The 22,475-nt window shown below is 26.1% G+C and overlaps 1 long non-coding RNA gene across 1 annotated transcript; it reads right to left on the bottom strand.

Moving 5' to 3' along the window:
• Positions 1–17,044: 17,044 nt before the first annotated feature.
• On the bottom strand, positions 17,045–20,705 carry LOC123885035. Its single transcript, XR_006801060.1, has 7 exons — positions 20,408–20,705; positions 20,226–20,311; positions 20,040–20,131; positions 19,768–19,834; positions 19,127–19,196; positions 18,350–18,436; positions 17,045–18,121 (listed from the first exon to the last, which is right to left on the bottom strand). It is a non-coding gene; the product is annotated as an uncharacterized LOC123885035 (long non-coding RNA).
• Positions 20,706–22,475: the final 1,770 nt, after the last annotated feature.

Consider the following 22,475-nt stretch of genomic DNA (forward strand, 5'->3'; position numbering starts at 1 on the left):
GTTTTAAGTGATATTGGAAATTCTCAAATTTTTTTTATAGAAATTGGTATAATTGACCGAAAATGCAAGAAGTTACACGGTGTTCATTCATATACTATCCATAATGCCTAACCTCAAAAAAGTTTCATTTCTATAGTTTTAAGTGACATTGAAAATTCATAACCTCGTTTTCTTAAATAAAATGCTTATAATTGACGGAAAATCTATTAAAGGGACATATAAAATATAAACGTTGAAAAGTTTGATATACAAAGGTGGACATATAAAATATGAACTTTGAAAATATTTTACACAAAAGTTACCAACTCAAAAAGTTTCGATAAAAAAAGACTATTTTAAATCTAAAGTTTTGAACTTTTAAAGATTTGAAACCAAATTCGTACAAACACAAAAATTTTCATCTATTTCTAAATATTAAAACTCTACAAAATAAATGCTTATAGGTAGTATCTGAATGAATAAAGTGTAACTTCATGCATGTTGTAAACTTTCACGAAAATAACTCAAAATATTTGAAAAATGAGGGATATAGTTGGAAGTTTTGAAAACTAATATGCACACATCAAAATTTTTAAAAATATATTGATGCAAGTTTGAAAACGTTAAAAAATTGAGCAACATATCATAAAACTGGAAAAAGATTTTAAGTTCTAACTCGAAATTCAAATCGTGGTAAGTAACCAAAAAAGTTTTGATTTCTTATGTTTTAAGTGATATTGGAAATTCTCAAATTTTTTTTATAGAAATTGGTATAATTGACCGAAAATGCAAGAAGTTACACGGTGTTCATTCATATACTATCCATAATGCCTAACATCAAAAAAGTTTCATTTCTATAATTTTAAGTGACATTGAAAATTCATAACCTCGTTTTCTTAAATAAAATGCTTATAATTGACGGAAAATCCATTAAAGGGACATATAAAATATAAACGTTGAAAAGTTTGATATACAAAGGTGGACATATAAAATATGAACTTTGAAAATATTTTACACAAAGGTTACCAACTCAAAATGTTTCGATAAAAAAAGACTATTTTAAATCTAAAGTTTTGAACTTTTAAAGATTTGAAACCAAATTCTTACAAACACAAAATTTTTCTTCTATTTCTAAATATTAAAACTCTACAAAATAAATGCTTATAGGTAGTATGTGAATGAATAAAGTGTAACTTCATGCATGTTGTAAACTTTCACGAAAATAACTCAAAATATTTGAAAAATGAGGGATATAGTTGGAAGTTTTGAAAACTAATATGCACACATCAAAATTTTTAAAAATATATTGATGCAAGTTTGAAAACGTTAAAAAATTGAGCAACATATCATAAAACTTCAAAAGGATTTTAAGTTCTAACACGAAATTCAAATCGTGGTAAGTAACCAAAAAAGTTTTGATTTCTTATGTTTTAAGTGATATTGGAAATTCTCAAATAAATTTAATTGAAATTGGTATAATTGACTGAAAATGCAAGAAGTTACACGGTGTTCACTCATATACTATCCATAATGCCTAACCGCAAAAAAGTTTCATTTCTATAGTTTTAAGTGACATTGAAAATACATAACCTCGTTTTCTTAAATAAAATGCTTATAATTGACGGAAAATCCATTAAAGGGACATACAAAATATAAACGTTGAAAAGTTTGATACACAAAGGTGGACTTATAAAATATGAACTTTGAAAATTTTATACACAAAGGTTACCACCTCAAAATGTTTCAATAAAAAAAGACTATTTTAAGTCTAAAGTTTTGAACTTTTAAATATTTGAATCAAAATTCTAACAAACACAAAATTTTTCTCCTATTTCTAAATATTAAAACTCTTAAAAATAAATGCTTATAGGTAATATATGTATGAATAAAATGTAACTTCATGCATGTTGTAAACTTTCACGAAAATAACTCAAAAAGTTTTAAAAATGAGAGATCTAGTTGGAAGTTTTGAATTCTATTACGCACACATCTAATTTTTTATAAATATATTGACGCAAGTTTGAAAACGGGAAAAAATTGAGCAACATATCATAAAACTAGAAAAAGATTTTAAGTTCTAACTCGAAATTAAAATTGAGGTAAGTTACCAAAAAAGTTTTGATTTCTTATGTTTTAAGTGATATTGGAAATTCTCAATTTTTTTTTATAGAAATTGGTATAATTGACCGAAAATGCAAAAAGTTACACGGTGTTCATTCATATACTATCCATAATGCCTAACTTCAAAAAAGTTTCATTTCTATAGTTTTAAGTGACATTGAAAATTCATAACCTCGTTTTCTTAAATAAAATGCTTATAATTGACGGAAAATCCATTAAAGGGACATATAAAATATAAACGTTGAAAAGTTTGATATACAAAGGTGGACATATAAAATATGAACTTTGAAAATATTTTACACAAAGGTTACCAACTCAAAATGTTTCGATAAAAAAAGACTATTTTAAATCTAAAGTTTTGAACTTTTAAAGATTTGAAACCAAATTCTTACAAACACAAAATTTTTCTTCTATTTCTAAATATTAAAACTCTACAAAATAAATGCTTATAGGTACTATCTGAATGAATAAAGTGTAACTTCATGCTTGTTGTAAACTTTCACGAAAATAACTCAAAATATTTGAAAAACGAGGGATATAGTTGGAAGTTTTGAAAACTAATATGCACACATCAAAATTTTTAAAAATATATTGATGCAAGTTTGAAAACGTTAAAAAATTGAGCAACATATCATAAAACTGGAAAAAGATTTTAAGTTCTAACTCGAAATTCAAATCGTGGTAAGTAACCAAAAAAGTTTTGATTTCTTATGTTTTAAGTGATATTGGAAATTCTCAAAAAAATTTAATTGAAATTTGTATAATTGACTGAAAATGCAAGAAGTTACACGGTGTTCACTCATATACTATCCATAATGCCTAACCGCAAAAAAGTTTCATTTCTATAGTTTTAAGTGACATTGAAAATACATAACCTCGTTTTCTTAAATAAAATGCTTATAATTGACGGAAAATCCATTAAAGGGACATATAAAATATAAACGTTGAAAAGTTTGATACACAAAGGTGGACTTATAAAATATGAACTTTGAAAATTTTATACACAAAGGTTACCACCTCAAAATGTTTCAATAAAAAAAAACTATTTTAAGTCTATAGTTTTGAACTTTTAAATATTTGAATCAAAATTCTAACAAACACAAAAATTTTCTCCTATTTCTAAATATTAAAACTCTAAAAAATAAATGCTTATAGGTAATATATGTATGAATAAAGTGTAACTTCATGCATGTTGTAAACTTTCACGAAAATAACTCAAAAAGTTTTAAAAATGAGGGATCTAGTTGGAAGTTTTGAAATCTATTACGCACACATCTAATTTGTTAAAATCATATTGATGCAAATTTGAAAACGGGAAAAAATTGAGCAACATATCATAAAACTAGAAAAAGATTTTAAGTTCTAACTTGAAATTTAAATTGTGGTAAGTTACCAAAAAAGTTTTGATTTCTTATGTTTTAAGTGATATTGGAAATTCTCAAAAAAATTTAATTGAAATTGGTATAATTGACTGAAATTGCAAGAAGTTATACGGTGTTCACTCATATACTATCCATAATGCCTAACCGCAAAAAAGTTTCATTTCTATAGCTTTAAGTGACATTGAAAATACATAACCTCGTTTTCTTAAATAAAATGCTTATAATTGACGGAAAATCCATTAAAGGGACATATAAAATATAAACGTTGAAAAATTGAAACACAAAGGTGGACATATAAAATATGAACTTTGAAAATTTTAAACACAAAGGTTACCAACTCAAAATGTTTCGATAAAAAGACTATTTTAAGTCTAAAGTTTTGAACTTTTAAAGATTTGAATCAAAATTCTAACAAACACAAAATTTTTCTCCTATTTCTAAATATTAAAACTCTTAAAAATAAATGCTTATAGGTAATATATGTATGAATAAAATGTAACTTCATGCATGTTGTAAACTTTCACGAAAATAACTCAAAAAGTTTTAAAAATGAGAGATCTAGTTGGAAGTTTTGAAATCTATTACGCACACATCTAATTTTTTATAAATATATTGACGCAAGTTTGAAAACGGGAAAAAATTGAGCAACATATCATAAAACTAGAAAAAGATTTTAAGTTCTAACTCGAAATTAAAATTGAGGTAAGTTACCAAAAAAGTTTTGATTTCTTATGTTTTAAGTGATATTGGAAATTCTCAATTTTTTTTTATAGAAATTGGTATAATTGACCGAAAATGCAAGAAGTTACACGGTGTTCATTCATATACTATCCATAATGCCTAACTTCAAAAAAGTTTCATTTCTATAGTTTTAAGTGACATTGAAAATTCATAACCTCGTTTTCTTAAATAAAATGCTTATAATTGACGGAAAATCCATTAAAGGGACATATAAAATATAAACGTTGAAAAGTTTGATATACAAAGGTGGACATATAAAATATGAACTTTGAAAATATTTTACACAAAGGTTACCAACTCAAAATGTTTCGATAAAAAAAGACTATTTTAAATCTAAAGTTTTGAACTTTTAAAGATTTGAAACCAAATTCTTACAAACACAAAATTTTTCTTCTATTTCTAAATATTAAAACTCTACAAAATAAATGCTTATAGGTACTATCTGAATGAATAAAGTGTAACTTCATGCTTGTTGTAAACTTTCACGAAAATAACTCAAAATATTTGAAAAACGAGGGATATAGTTGGAAGTTTTGAAAACTAATATGCACACATCAAAATTTTTAAAAATATATTGATGCAAGTTTGAAAACGTTAAAAAATTGAGCAACATATCATAAAACTGGAAAAAGATTTTAAGTTCTAACTCGAAATTCAAATCGTGGTAAGTAACCAAAAAAGTTTTGATTTCTTATGTTTTAAGTGATATTGGAAATTCTCAAAAAAATTTAATTGAAATTTGTATAATTGACTGAAAATGCAAGAAGTTACACGGTGTTCACTCATATACTATCCATAATGCCTAACCGCAAAAAAGTTTCATTTCTATAGTTTTAAGTGACATTGAAAATACATAACCTCGTTTTCTTAAATAAAATGCTTATAATTGACGGAAAATCCATTAAAGGGACATATAAAATATAAACGTTGAAAAGTTTGATACACAAAGGTGGACTTATAAAATATGAACTTTGAAAATTTTATACACAAAGGTTACCACCTCAAAATGTTTCAATAAAAAAAAACTATTTTAAGTCTATAGTTTTGAACTTTTAAATATTTGAATCAAAATTCTAACAAACACAAAAATTTTCTCCTATTTCTAAATATTAAAACTCTAAAAAATAAATGCTTATAGGTAATATATGTATGAATAAAGTGTAACTTCATGCATGTTGTAAACTTTCACGAAAATAACTCAAAAAGTTTTAAAAATGAGGGATCTAGTTGGAAGTTTTGAAATCTATTACGCACACATCTAATTTGTTAAAATCATATTGATGCAAATTTGAAAACGGGAAAAAATTGAGCAACATATCATAAAACTAGAAAAAGATTTTAAGTTCTAACTTGAAATTTAAATTGTGGTAAGTTACCAAAAAAGTTTTGATTTCTTATGTTTTAAGTGATATTGGAAATTCTCAAAAAAATTTAATTGAAATTGGTATAATTGACTGAAATTGCAAGAAGTTATACGGTGTTCACTCATATACTATCCATAATGCCTAACCGCAAAAAAGTTTCATTTCTATAGCTTTAAGTGACATTGAAAATACATAACCTCGTTTTCTTAAATAAAATGCTTATAATTGACGGAAAATCCATTAAAGGGACATATAAAATATAAACGTTGAAAAATTGAAACACAAAGGTGGACATATAAAATATGAACTTTGAAAATTTTAAACACAAAGGTTACCAACTCAAAATGTTTCGATAAAAAGACTATTTTAAGTCTAAAGTTTTGAACTTTTAAAGATTTGAATCAAAATTCTAACAAACACAAAATTTTTCTCCTATTTCTAAATATTAAAACTCTTAAAAATAAATGCTTATAGGTAATATATGTATGAATAAAATGTAACTTCATGCATGTTGTAAACTTTCACGAAAATAACTCAAAAAGTTTTAAAAATGAGAGATCTAGTTGGAAGTTTTGAAATCTATTACGCACACATCTAATTTTTTATAAATATATTGACGCAAGTTTGAAAACGGGAAAAAATTGAGCAACATATCATAAAACTAGAAAAAGATTTTAAGTTCTAACTCGAAATTAAAATTGAGGTAAGTTACCAAAAAAGTTTTGATTTCTTATGTTTTAAGTGATATTGGAAATTCTCAATTTTTTTTTATAGAAATTGGTATAATTGACCGAAAATGCAAGAAGTTACACGGTGTTCATTCATATACTATCCATAATGCCTAACTTCAAAAAAGTTTCATTTCTATAGTTTTAAGTGACATTGAAAATTCATAACCTCGTTTTCTTAAATAAAATGCTTATAATTGACGGAAAATCCATTAAAGGGACATATAAAATATAAACGTTGAAAAGTTTGATATACAAAGGTGGACATATAAAATATGAACTTTGAAAATATTTTACACAAAGGTTACCAACTCAAAATGTTTCGATAAAAAAAGACTATTTTAAATCTAAAGTTTTGAACTTTTAAAGATTTGAAACCAAATTCTTACAAACACAAAATTTTTCTTCTATTTCTAAATATTAAAACTCTACAAAATAAATGCTTATAGGTACTATCTGAATGAATAAAGTGTAACTTCATGCTTGTTGTAAACTTTCACGAAAATAACTCAAAATATTTGAAAAATGAGGGATATAGTTGGAAGTTTTGAAAACTAATATGCACACATCAAAATTTTTAAAAATATATTGATGCAAGTTTGAAAACGTTAAAAAATTGAGCAACATATCATAAAACTGGAAAAAGATTTTAAGTTCTAACTCGAAATTCAAATCGTGGTAAGTAACCAAAAAAGTTTTGATTTCTTATGTTTTAAGTGATATTGGAAATTCTCAAAAAAATTTAATTGAAATTTGTATAATTGACTGAAAATGCAAGAAGTTACACGGTGTTCACTCATATACTATCCATAATGCCTAACCGCAAAAAAGTTTCATTTCTATAGTTTTAAGTGACATTGAAAATACATAACCTCGTTTTCTTAAATAAAATGCTTATAATTGACGGAAAATCCATTAAAGGGACATATAAAATATAAACGTTGAAAAGTTTGATACACAAAGGTGGACTTATAAAATATGAACTTTGAAAATTTTATACACAAAGGTTACCACCTCAAAATGTTTCAATAAAAAAAAACTATTTTAAGTCTATAGTTTTGAACTTTTAAATATTTGAATCAAAATTCTAACAAACACAAAAATTTTCTCCTATTTCTAAATATTAAAACTCTAAAAAATAAATGCTTATAGGTAATATATGTATGAATAAAGTGTAACTTCATGCATGTTGTAAACTTTCACGAAAATAACTCAAAAAGTTTTAAAAATGAGGGATCTAGTTGGAAGTTTTGAAATCTATTACGCACACATCTAATTTGTTAAAATCATATTGATGCAAATTTGAAAACGGGAAAAAATTGAGCAACATATCATAAAACTAGAAAAAGATTTTAAGTTCTAACTTGAAATTTAAATTGTGGTAAGTTACCAAAAAAGTTTTGATTTCTTATGTTTTAAGTGATATTGGAAATTCTCAAAAAAATTTAATTGAAATTGGTATAATTGACTGAAATTGCAAGAAGTTATACGGTGTTCACTCATATACTATCCATAATGCCTAACCGCAAAAAAGTTTCATTTCTATAGCTTTAAGTGACATTGAAAATACATAACCTCGTTTTCTTAAATAAAATGCTTATAATTGACGGAAAATCCATTAAAGGGACATATAAAATATAAACGTTGAAAAATTGAAACACAAAGGTGGACATATAAAATATGAACTTTGAAAATTTTAAACACAAAGGTTACCAACTCAAAATGTTTCGATAAAAAGACTATTTTAAGTCTAAAGTTTTGAACTTTTAAAGATTTGAATCAAAATTCTAACAAACACAAAATTTTTCTCCTATTTCTAAATATTAAAACTCTTAAAAATAAATGCTTATAGGTAATATATGTATGAATAAAGTGTAACTTCATGCATGTTGTAAACTTTCACGAAAATAACTCAAAAAGTTTGAAAAATGAGGGATATAGTTGTAAGTTTTGAAAACTAATATGCACACATCAAAATTTTTAAAAATATATTGATGCAAGTTTGAAAACGTTAAAAAATTGAGCAACATATCATAAAACTTGAAAAAGATTTTAAGTTCTAACTCGAAAATCAAATCGTGGTAAGTAACCAAAAAAGTTTTGATTTCTTATGTTTTAAGTGATATTGGAAATTCTCAAAAAAATTTAATTGAAATTGGTATAATTGACTGAAAATGCAAGAAGTTACACGGTGTTCACTCATATACTATCCATAATGCCTAACCGCAAAAAAGTTTCATTTCTATAGTTTTAAGTGACATTGAAAATACATAACCTCGTTTTCTTAAATAAAATGCTTATAATTGACGGAAAATCCATTAAAGGGACATACAAAATATAAACGTTGAAAAGTTTGATACACAAAGGTGGACTTATAAAATATGAACTTTGAAAATTTTATACACAAAGGTTACCACCTCAAAATGTTTCAATAAAAAAAGACTATTTTAAGTCTAAAGTTTTGAACTTTTAAATATTTGAATCAAAATTCTAACAAACACAAAAATTTTCTCCTATTTCTAAATATTAAAACTCTTAAAAATAAATGCTTATAGGTAATATATGTATGAATAAAATGTAACTTCATGCATGTTGTAAACTTTCACGAAAATAACTCAAAAAGTTTTAAAAATGAGAGATCTAGTTGGAAGTTTTGAAATCTATTACGCACACATCTAATTTTTTATAAATATATTGACGCAAGTTTGAAAACGGGAAAAAATTGAGCAACATATCATAAAACTAGAAAAAGATTTTAAGTTCTAACTCGAAATTAAAATTGAGGTAAGTTACCAAAAAAGTTTTGATTTCTTATGTTTTAAGTGATATTGGAAATTCTCAAAAAAATTTAATTGAAATTTGTATAATTGACTGAAAATGCAAGAAGTTACACGGTGTTCACTCATATACTATCCATAATGCCTAACCGCAAAAAAGTTTCATTTCTATAGTTTTAAGTGACATTGAAAATACATAACCTCGTTTTCTTAAATAAAATGCTTATAATTGACGGAAAATCCATTAAAGGGACATATAAAATATAAACGTTGAAAAGTTTGATACACAAAGGTGGACTTATAAAATATGAACTTTGAAAATTTTATACACAAAGGTTACCACCTCAAAATGTTTCAATAAAAAAAAACTATTTTAAGTCTATAGTTTTGAACTTTTAAATATTTGAATCAAAATTCTAACAAACACAAAAATTTTCTCCTATTTCTAAATATTAAAACTCTTAAAAATAAATGCTTATAGGTAATATATGTATGAATAAAGTGTAACTTCATGCATGTTGTAAACTTTCACGAAAATAACTCAAAAAGTTTGAAAAATGAGGGATATAGTTGTAAGTTTTGAAAACTAATATGCACACATCAAAATTTTTAAAAATATATTGATGCAAGTTTGAAAACGTTAAAAAATTGAGCAACATATCATAAAACTTGAAAAAGATTTTAAGTTCTAACTCGAAAATCAAATCGTGGTAAGTAACCAAAAAAGTTTTGATTTCTTATGTTTTAAGTGATATTGGAAATTCTCAAAAAAATTTAATTGAAATTGGTATAATTGACTGAAAATGCAAGAAGTTACACGGTGTTCACTCATATACTATCCATAATGCCTAACCGCAAAAAAGTTTCATTTCTATAGTTTTAAGTGACATTGAAAATACATAACCTCGTTTTCTTAAATAAAATGCTTATAATTGACGGAAAATCCATTAAAGGGACATATAAAATATAAACGTTGAAAAGTTTGATACACAAAGGTGGACTTATAAAATATGAACTTTGAAAATTTTATACACAAAGGTTACCACCTCAAAATGTTTCAATAAAAAAAAACTATTTTAAGTCTATAGTTTTGAACTTTTAAATATTTGAATCAAAATTCTAACAAACACAAAAATTTTCGCCTATTTCTAAATATTAAAACTCTAAAAAATAAATGCTTATAGGTAATATATGTATGAATAAAGTGTAACTTCATGCATGTTGTAAACTTTCACGAAAATAACTCAAAAAGTTTTAAAAATGAGGGATCTAGTTGGAAGTTTTGAAATCTATTACGCACACATCTAATTTTTTAAAATCATATTGATGCAAATTTGAAAACGGGAAAAAATTGAGCAACATATCATAAAACTAGAAAAAGATTTTAAGTTCTAACTTGAAATTTAAATTGTGGTAAGTTACCAAAAAAGTTTTGATTTCTTATGTTTTAAGTGATATTGGAAATTCTCAAAAAAATTTAATTGAAATTGGTATAATTGACTGAAAATGCAAGAAGTTACACGGTGTTCACTCATATACTATCCATAATGCCTAACCGCAAAAAAGTTTCATTTCTATAGCTTTAAGTGACATTGAAAATACATAACCTCGTTTTCTTAAATAAAATGCTTATAATTGACGGAAAATCCATTAAAGGGACATATAAAATATAAACGTTGAAAAATTGAAACACAAAGGTGGACATATAAAATATGAACTTTGAAAATTTTAAACACAAAGGTTACCAACTCAAAATGTTTCGATAAAAAGACTATTTTAAGTCTAAAGTTTTGAACTTTTAAAGATTTGAATCAAAATTCTAACAAACACAAAATTTTTCTCCTATTTCTAAATATTAAAACTCTTAAAAATAAATGCTTATAGGTAATATATGTATGAATAAAGTGTAACTTCATGCATGTTGTAAACTTTCACGAAAATAACTCAAAAAGTTTGAAAAATGAGGGATATAGTTGTAAGTTTTGAAAACTAATATGCACACATCAAAATTTTTAAAAATATATTGATGCAAGTTTGAAAACGTTAAAAAATTGAGCAACATATCATAAAACTTGAAAAAGATTTTAAGTTCTAACTCGAAAATCAAATCGTGGTAAGTAACCAAAAAAGTTTTGATTTCTTATGTTTTAAGTGATATTGGAAATTCTCAAAAAAATTTAATTGAAATTGGTATAATTGACTGAAAATGCAAGAAGTTACACGGTGTTCACTCATATACTATCCATAATGCCTAACCGCAAAAAAGTTTCATTTCTATAGTTTTAAGTGACATTGAAAATACATAACCTCGTTTTCTTAAATAAAATGCTTATAATTGACGGAAAATCCATTAAAGGGACATATAAAATATAAACGTTGAAAAGTTTGATACACAAAGGTGGACTTATAAAATATGAACTTTGAAAATTTTATACACAAAGGTTACCACCTCAAAATGTTTCAATAAAAAAAGACTATTTTAAATCTAAAGTTTTGAACTTTTAAATATTTGAATCAAAATTCTAACAAACACAAAAATTTTCGCCTATTTCTAAATATTAAAACTCTAAAAAATAAATGCTTATAGGTAATATATGTATGAATAAAGTGTAACTTCATGCATGTTGTAAACTTTCACGAAAATAACTCAAAAAGTTTTAAAAATGAGGGATCTAGTTGGAAGTTTTGAAATCTATTACGCACACATCTAATTTTTTAAAATCATATTGATGCAAATTTGAAAACGGGAAAAAATTGAGCAACATATCATAAAACTAGAAAAAGATTTTAAGTTCTAACTTGAAATTTAAATTGTGGTAAGTTACCAAAAAAGTTTTGATTTCTTATGTTTTAAGTGATATTGGAAATTCTCAAAAAAATTTAATTGAAATTGGTATAATTGACTGAAAATGCAAGAAGTTACACGGTGTTCACTCATATACTATCCATAATGCCTAACCGCAAAAAAGTTTCATTTCTATAGCTTTAAGTGACATTGAAAATACATAACCTCGTTTTCTTAAATAAAATGCTTATAATTGACGGAAAATCCATTAAAGGGACATATAAAATATAAACGTTGAAAAATTGAAACACAAAGGTGGACATATAAAATATGAACTTTGAAAATTTTAAACACAAAGGTTACCAACTCAAAATGTTTCGATAAAAAGACTATTTTAAGTCTAAAGTTTTGAACTTTTAAAGATTTGAAACCAAATTCGTACAAACACAAAAATTTTCATCTATTTCTAAATATTAAAACTCTCAAATAAATGCTTATAGGTAGTATGTGAATGAATAAAGTGTAACTTCATGCATGTTGTAAACTTTCACGAAAATAACTCAAAATATTTGAAAAATGAGGGATATAGTTGGAAGTTTTGAAAACTAATATGCACACATCAAAATTTTTAAAAATATATTGATGCAAGTTTGAAAACGTTAAAAAATTTAGCAACTTATCATAAAACTTGAAAAAGATTTTAAGTTCTAACTCGAAATTCAAATCGTGGTAAGTAACCAAAAAAGTTTTGATTTCTTATGTTTTAAGTGATATTGGAAATTCTCAAAAAAATTTAATTGAAATTGGTATAATTGACTGAAAATGCAAGAAGTTACACGGTGTTCACTCATATACTATCCATAATGCCTAACCGCAAAAAAGTTTCATTTCTATAGTTTTAAGTGACATTGAAAATACATAACCTCGTTTTCTTAAATAAAATGCTTATAATTGACGGAAAATCCATTAAAGGGACATATAAAATATAAACGTTGAAAAGTTTGATACACAAAGGTGGACTTATAAAATATGAACTTTGAAAATTTTATACACAAAGGTTACCACCTCAAAATGTTTCAATAAAAAAAAAACTATTTTAAGTCTATACTTTTGAACTTTTAAATATTTGAATCAAAATTCTAACAAACACAAAAATTTTCTCCTATTTCTATATATTAAAACTCTAAAAAATAAATGCTTATAGGTAATATATGTATGAATAAAGTGTAACTTCATGCATGTTGTAAACTTTCACGAAAATAACTCAAAAAGTTTTAAAAATGAGGGATCTAGTTGGAAGTTTTGAAATCTATTACGCACACATCTAATTTTTTAAAATCATATTGATGCAAATTTGAAAACGGGAAAAAATTGAGCAACATATCATAAAACTAGAAAAAGATTTTAAGTTCTAACTTGAAATTTAAATTGTGGTAAGTTACCAAAAAAGTTTTGATTTCTTATGTTTTAAGTGATATTGGAAATTCAAAAAAACAATTAATTGAAATTGGTATAATTGACCGAAAATGCAAGAAGTTACACGGTGTTCCCTCATATACTACCCAAAATCCCTAACCTCAAAAAAGTTTCATTCCTATAGTTTTAAGTGACATTGGAAATTAATAACCTCGTTTTCTTAAATAAAATGCTTATAATGGGCGGAAAATCCATTAAAGGGACATATAAAATATAAACGTTGAAAAATTGAAACACAAAGGTGGACATAAAAAATATGAACTTTGAAAATTTTAACACAAAGGTTACCAACTCAAAATGTTTCGATAAAAAAAGACTATTTTAAATCTAAAGTTTTGAACTTTTAAAGATTTGAAACCAAATTCGTACAAACACAAAAACTTTCATCTATTTCTAAATATTAAAACTCTCAAATAAATGCTTATTGGTAGTATGTGAATGAATAAAGTGTAACTTCATGCATGTTGTAAACTTTCACGAAAATAACTCAAAATTTTTGAAAAATAAGGGATATAGTTGTATGTTTTGAAATATAATAAGCACACATCAAAAATCTTAAAAATATATTGACGCAAGTTTGAAAACATTAAAAAATTTAGCAACATATCATAAAACTTGAAAAAAAATTTAAGTTCTAACTCGAAATTAAAATTGAGGTAAGTAACCAAAAAAGTTTTGATTTCTTATGTTTTAAGTGATATTGGAAATTCTCAAAAAATTTTTATAGAAATTGGTATAATTGACCGAAAATGCAAGAAGTTACATGGTGTTCATTCATATACTATCCATAATGCCTAACCTCAAAAAAGTTTCATTTCTATAGTTTTAAGTGACATTGAAAATTCATAACCTCGTTTTCTTAAATAAAATGCTTATAATTGACGGAAAATCCATTAAAGGGACATATAAAATATAAACGTTGAAAAGTTTGATATACAAAGGTGGACATATAAAATATGAACTTTGAAAATTTTATACACAAAGGTTACCAACTCAAAATGTTTCGATAAAAAAAGACTATTTTAAATCTAAAGTTTTGAACTTTTAAAGATTTGAAACCAAATTCGTACAAACACAAAAATTTTCATCTATTTCTAAATATTAAAACTCTCAAATAAATGCTTATAGGTAGTATGTGAATGAATAAAGTGTAACTTCATGCATGTAGTAAACTTTCACGAAAATCACTCAAAATTTTTGAAAAATAAGGGATATAGTTGTATGTTTTGAAAAATAATAAGCACACATCAAAAATCTTAAAAATATCAAGTTTGAAAACGTTAAAAAATTTAGCAACATATCATAAAACTTGAAAAAAAATTTAAGTTCTAACTCGAAATTAAAATTGAGGTAAGTAACCAAAAAAGTTTTGATTTCTTATGTTTTAAGTGATATTTGAAATTCTCAAATTTTTTTTATAGAAATTGGTATAATTGACCGAAAATGCAAGAAGTTACACGGTGTTCATTCATATAATATCCATAATGCCTAACCTCAAAAAAGTTTCATTTCTATAGTTTTAAGTGACATTGAAAATTCATAACCACCTTAAAATGTTTCGATAAAAAAGACTATTTTAAATCTAAAGTTTTGAACTTTTAAATATTTGAATCAAAATTCTAACAAACACAAAAATTTTCTTCTATTTCTAAATATTAAAACTCTCAAAAATAAATGCTTATAGGTAGTATAAGAATGAATAAAGTGTAACTTCATGCATGTTGTAAACTTTCACGAAAATAACTCAAATTTTTTGAAAAATGAGTGATATAGTTGTATGTTTTGAAAAGTAATATGCACACATCAAAAATTTTAAAAATATATTGACGCAAGTTTGAAAACGTCAAAAAATTTAGCAACATATCATAAAACTTGAAAAAGATTTTAAGTTCTAACTCGAAATTCAAATCGTGGTAAGTAACCAAAAAAGTTTTGATTTCTTATGTTTTAAGTGATATTGGAAATTCTCAAAAAAATTTAATTGAAATTGGTATAATTGACTGAAAATGCAAGAAGTTACACGGTGTTCACTCATATACTATCCATAATGCCTAACCGCAAAAAAGTTTCATTTCTATAGTTTTAAGTGACATTGAAAATTCATAACCTCGTTTTCTTAAATAAAATGCTTATAATTGACGGAAAATCCATTAAAGGGACATATAAAATATAAACGTTGAAAAGTTTGATACACAAAGGTGGACTTATAAAATATGAACTTTGAAAATTTTATACACAAAGGTTACCACCTCAAAATGTTTCAATAAAAAAAGACTATTTTAAGTCTAAAGTTTTGAACTTTTAAATATTTGAATCAAAATTCTAACACAAAAATTTTCTTCTATTTCTAAATATTAAAACTCTACAAAATAAATGCTTATAGGTAGTATATGAATGAATAAATTGTAACTTCATGCATGTTGTAAACTTTCAAGAAAATATCTCAAAATTTTTGAAAAATGAGGGATATAATTGTAAGTTTTGAAAAGTAATATGCACACATCAAAATTTTTAAAAATATATCGACGCAAGTTTGAAAACGTTAATAAATTTAGCAACATTTCATAAAACTTGAAAAAGATTTTAAGTTCTAACTCGAAATTCAAATTGTGGAAAGTAACGAAAAAAGTTTTGATTTCTTATGTTTTAAGTGATATTAGAAAGTCTTAAAAAAATTTAATTGAAATTGGTATAATTGACAGAAAATGCAAGAAGTTACACGGTGTTCACTCATATACTATCCATAATGCCTAACCTCAAAAAAGTTTCATTTCTATAGTTTTAAGTGACATTGGAAATTAATAACCACGTTTTCTTAAATAAAATGCTTATAATTGACGGAAAATCCATTAAAGGGACATATAAAATATAAACGTTGAAAAGTTTGATACACAAAGGTGGACATATAAAATATGAACTTTGAAAAATTTTTACACAAAGGTTACCACCTCAAAATGTTTCGATAAAAAAAAGACTATTTTAAGTCTAAAGTTTTGAACTTTTAAATATTTGAATCAAAATTCTAACAAACACAAAATGTTTCTTCTATTTTTAAATATTAAAACTCTCAAAAATAAATGCTTATAGGTAGTATATGAATGAATAAAGTGTAACTTCGTGCATAATGTAAAACTTTTACGAAAATAACTCAAATTGTTTGAAAAATGAGGGATCTGGTTGGAAGTTTTGAAATTTATTACCCACACATCTAATTTTTTAAAAATATATTTATGCAAATTTGAAAACGGGAAAAAATTGAGCAACATATCATAAAACTTGAAAAAGATTTTAAGTTCTAACTTGAAATTCAAATTGTGGAAAGTAACCAAAAAAGTTTTGATTTCTTATGTTTTAAGTGATATTGGAAATTCTCAAAAAAAATTAATTGAAATTGGTATAATTGACCGAAAATCCAAGAAGTTACACAGTGTTCACTCATATACTACCCATAATCCCTAACCTCAAAATAGTTTCATTTCTATAGTTTTAAATGATATTGAAAATTGTCAAAAAAAAAAAAAAAAAAAAGTGATATTGAAAATTCCTAACCACGTTTTCTTATATAAAATTGGTATAATTGACCGAAAATCCATTAAAGGGACATATAAAATATAAACGTTGAAAAGTTCGATACACAAAGGTTGACATATAAAATATGAACTTTGAAAATTTTATACACAAAGGTTACCACCTCAAAATGTTTCGATAAAAAAAAACTCTTTTAAATCCAAAGTTTTGAACTTTTAAAGATTTCATGAATCCAAATATTTTCAAACTTAAAATTTTGCTACTATTTCTAGATATTAAAACTCAAAAATAAATGCTTATAGGTTGTATATGAATGAATAAAGTGTAACTTCATGCATGTTGTAAACTTTCACGAAAATAACTCAAATTTTTTAAAATGAGGGATCTAGTTGTAAGTTTTGAAAACTAATATGCACACATCTAATTTTTAAAAATATATTGATGCAAATTTGAAAAACATGAAAAAATTTAGCAACATATAAAATTTGAAAAAGATTTTAAGTTCTAACTCAAAATTCAAATTGTGGTAAGTAACCAAAAATCTTTTAAGAAAATAGATACTTATGGGTAGTATTTGAATGAACACCACATAACTTCATGCATGTCACAAAACTTTTACGAAACTCGCTGAAAATTTAGGGATCTAATTGTAATTTTTGAAAAATAATAAGCACATATCCAATTTCTAAAAATTTATTGGTACAAATTTTGAAAGATAAAAAAATAGAGCAACGGGTTATAATATTTGAAAAAAGATTATAAGGTTTAAGATATACTACAATGCATCGATGAATGGCTAACATCTTGGAACTGATTAAGCGGGGAAAGTAACATTGGGGGTAAAACAAAGAGTAGAACACCCTTGTGATCAACAACAGATATTATCATTATCGGTTTAAAATGTAATTTTTTTGAAAAGAACATATTTTGAATTAGTTAAATTTTCTCAATGCAGAAATGATACTCATAAATAAATGATACTTATAAAGATAATCCATTATGGTTTCTAATTTCTATTTTGCAAATAACAATTTATCAAGAGGCATATGAACTTACAAACAAAAAGCAAAATTAATCAAGGAAAGGAATACTGACCGAGAGAAGGTCCACTCCTTCAGGTGCCAATGAGAGCACGGCCCTTGCCAAGTTCTGAGGCTCCCACCTTGGGTAGACATGCCAATCACGCAGAGAGCTAACTCTTGGCCATTCCTGCTGTCAGATTCCCCAAAAGCCTTGAAAACTGAAATTAGTAAATAAGAATCAAACACCACGGTTGAGTTGAGAGTGAGAAAAAAGCATGAGAATGGCAATAAAAATGTGACAAACTTATAAATACCGAACCAATATTAACACAAAACAGTTTGAAACAATGAAATAATGATATTAAACAATCTTTTCTATTAGTTTTATTATGTATTGCAGAACATGATATTAAAAATTCAAGTTTCATTTTAAAATTGTAACAAACCTGAAATTATTTGGAATCTATGCCTGTAGAAAATGTTGCAATAACTATTGCTAGTATTCCAATTGCTAGTATTCCAATAACAAAGCTCTGCCAACAGTCATTGTCACATGTCAACCAACATTTAAGACAGTAATGTTAGATCATGTATTTTAGTACTTAAAGAAGGAAAAAAAACATATATAGCCTTCAAAAAGAATGTTCAATGTCAACAAAAGACAAAAGGAAAACATAGTTGAAGAACTCCGGTGTTAACAAGTTTACAACAGACATTCAATCATAGTTTACCATCTCATCACAAAGTATATGTTTGAAGCAATGTTGTCAAAATCGGACCGGTCTAGCCGATTCAACTGATTGAACTGTGAATCGGCTAGTCTCTTAGTTTGTTCAACAAGGGTAAGTTCACAGTTCTATAAAACTAGGTCCAATGGGTTGAGCTGCGGTCGACTCATCTGTATTTTTGGGATAATTTTTTTTTTTTAATACTTATTTATTAGTCATTCGGTTCAACCAACAAAATTAAACAGATTTAATCAATTGAACCATATCTTGAATATTTCAGTGGTTCGACGTACGGTCTGATTTTGACAACATTGATTTTAATAGATATATGTTAATCCTTTTCACATAATGTTTTGCGTATATCATTTGGACCTGTGGTCTGATTAAACTAGCTTGAGAAAAATATATTATCAAGCAATCAAAGGCTTAAATACATATACAAACACAAATATTTGTCGATTCAAAATGAGTTGAGCATAAAATAAGAAATCTTACAATGATGTTTTTCCAGTCTATTTTGGTTACGGTGCCTGTCTTCCTCATGCATTGATCTCCATCTGGTTCACTGCATACACAACAAATATGTTCTGACATTCATATTCAATAGACATAAAGATCATAGAAGCAATAAATGAACAAAAAATTAAAATAAAAAATTCAAGACAAGGGTGCGTGTACATGTCTTTTGTGTTTTATATTGTGTTAAAATTTGAATCGGGCTAACTCAATCCTACTAAATGGGTTTATAAAGTGAGAAATAACTCTCATTTATAAACTTATTTTAAGGTCATATTTTATTCAATGTGAGACTTTTAACATCCCCTCACGCTCCAGGACACGATATCTAGAGCGTGATCGAAATGAATTGATAGCAGGCCGTCTAGCCTATCTATGATGAACTTTGATACAATTTTAAAATTTAGGTTAGACTTAACTCAATGCTACAAAATCAACTTATAAAAGTTGTGTCCAACTTATAAACTCATTTTCAAGTCCTATTGCATTCAATTGTAAAACTCTTAGCATACCGATTCCTTATGGGGAAAAGACTCTCAACACTAGAGGCAACATGCATTGGAAAACAGCTCTATCAATTTAAAAGTGCAAAAGTATAGACAAATTTTTGTTAGCATTACCTTCTAAATGCACACCAACAAAGCAAGACAACATATAGTCCCATCAATCCTGGATGCCATCATTTACCTATTGAGAAAAAAAACATCATTAATGAGAAAGTAGTATAAGATGTACTAATACAATAGAAACAAAGCCGAAAACCTGCTCATAAACAGAGAACTAGAACCAAAACAAGATTCAAAACCAAACTCTCAAACAATGAAAAACTCACAAATCCAAAACAAGGAATGAAAGGTCACACAAAAACCATGACAGAAGGCAAAGACATTACCTTGATGAAAATATTAGCAACAACACCACTCTTCCAAATCGGTTTTGTTATTAAGTGGAGTGAAATTAACCACATACATCGCCCTTTGCAAGCTGTGTAACAGTTAAATTTTGAAATCAATCAATATCACAATAATCAAAACCTAAACCTAAAAATACAAAATTTCATGATTTTGGAAAAACTAACCGTGATTAGGTTACTGAAATTGACGTAAATAGAGATTGTTGAGAGTTCAAATCCCTACAGATCCGAACAGAATCAACTTGACCGACCTAATTGAATAGATCGCAAAGTTATAAATCGTTAGGGTTTGTACAAAATCTGTGAATAATAAAAATATGAGACGAAAGAAAAAGAGTGAAACTCACCATGAGTATCGAAAGAGATGAAATGGTAATGATCAGACTGTTACAGTGAAGGTGGTTTCCGGCAGAGAGATGATCGGTTTAGTTTCCGGTAAAGAGGTAGTTCGGTTTAGGAATGTGAGAGTGTGGCGGTGGCAAAGGCATGTGTCCTTTTGATTGAAGTTGTTGGTCTTTATCTAACAAATGCCTAGTTGTATTTATTGACATGGAAATGGAAAAAATCAGAATGCATGCAGAAAGGGTGTTTGGTTGTATACTCAAGAAGGAAAGTTTTGCATTGGATTCTCTAATTTCTGCAGCTTTTTTTTATTTTTGGTTTTTGTTATAAAAAAATAAATATTGAAAAATGTTAACGTCAAAAATTATACATTTGTATTATCTCCAATTTATTATTATTTTTTATTTTTTTAGTTGATAGACGAAAATCGAAATGACAAAATTATTGAAAACTCACACACACAAAACGTATTGACCGGGTGTTCGAACCCCGGACATGTCGTTCGACACTAGCAATTTGGGCATTTCTACCTGTTGAGCTAGGATTTGTGGGCTCATCTCCAATTTATTTTATTATAATTTTTATGTTGCACAAATCTTATTTGCATTTATTATCGATCGTTAGTTGGTACATTAGTAATTTGCGTTAGACTTGATAAGGAGGACTATAGTTCGATTCATCGCACCTGCGATTGGGAGGGGTTGAAACAACTTGATGCCAAAACTGACTCTCAACCCAAATTAGGCGGATAATTATGGATTAAGTATGTGTCATTCATAATGGTGAAATAAAATAAAAGTTCATAAAATCTAATTCAACTGACAAATATTGATTCTGTTATACTAGATATCTTTATTCGAGTTTGAATTTTATTTTATCTTTTGAACGGTAAATATAATATTATTAATAATCAAGTCTCTACATAAGACGAACAGAGATCCATAAAAGAAAGACTACAAAACAAAAATATCGTATATAAGCGGAACATCAATGAAAATAGCAAAACAGACACTACCTAATAGAGGTCTTGAGTTTGAATTTGAGACCTCGCTACTCTAAGTATATAAGTTTGATTAATATTTGCCACTATGTGTACAAAAAAATAAAAATAAAAAGTAAACAGAAAATATTATCTAACTAAAACAATATATTCAATTGCATAAATTATTACTCCCTCCGTCTCAAATTGAATGACACAGTTGACTGTTTCGCGCATGTCGATGCATAACTTTAACAATTAATATTTTTAATTATATTATAGTAAAAATTATAAAAATTTAATATTTTGAAAATACTCATCGAGACGAATCTAACAACATCTTATATGCTAATTATAATATTTATTTTTATTTATTAGTAGAAAAATATGGTCAAAACAATATATGTGAATAGTACAATATAGTCAATTGTGTTACTCAATTTGGGACGGTGTCAACCGTCTGATATTAATTCAACGGAAGATATTATTTTAACTTAAAAGACACGTTTTAATCACAACCGTCCGATTATATATTAACAGTCGAGATAAAAAAAATTGCGCGTAACTGCATGTACTTTTTACTGCAGCCAATTCATATCCAGTTAGAAGGATGGTTCCACTTAGTAAAGGATTTTATATTAAAGAATCTATGAATCCTAGTTCTCATTTCAGAAATTATGACAAAATCATTTCACTTCAACAACGTTCGCTAAATGCGATGCGAGTATGGTATTTTAAATTAAATAATTTTAAATGTATCGCGAATTCAAACAATATACCGATTATGTAACCAAAAAAAAAAAAAACAATATACCGATTATGTATATCCTTGAATACTTAATATTTTTTTTTGACAAAAGAATACTTAATTTTTTGAAAGTTGTAAACCACGTATCCTAATGTAATTAGTTGATTGAAGTTTGCATAAATATAACAAGTTATAAACCTATTCAGGAACTTAATTACCATCATAAAAAAAAAAAAAATCTCCATAGAAACGCTCAAACGCACGTCTATGATCTTTGATATTTCAAATAAAGCAAGAGATAATCCAGTAACATGTAGAAAGAGGAGTATTAGTATAGTAGCATTCC

The sequence above is a fragment of the Trifolium pratense genome, linkage group LG5, assembly GCF_020283565.1.
Source record: "Trifolium pratense cultivar HEN17-A07 linkage group LG5, ARS_RC_1.1, whole genome shotgun sequence".
Taxonomy (NCBI): Eukaryota; Viridiplantae; Streptophyta; class Magnoliopsida; order Fabales; family Fabaceae; genus Trifolium; species Trifolium pratense.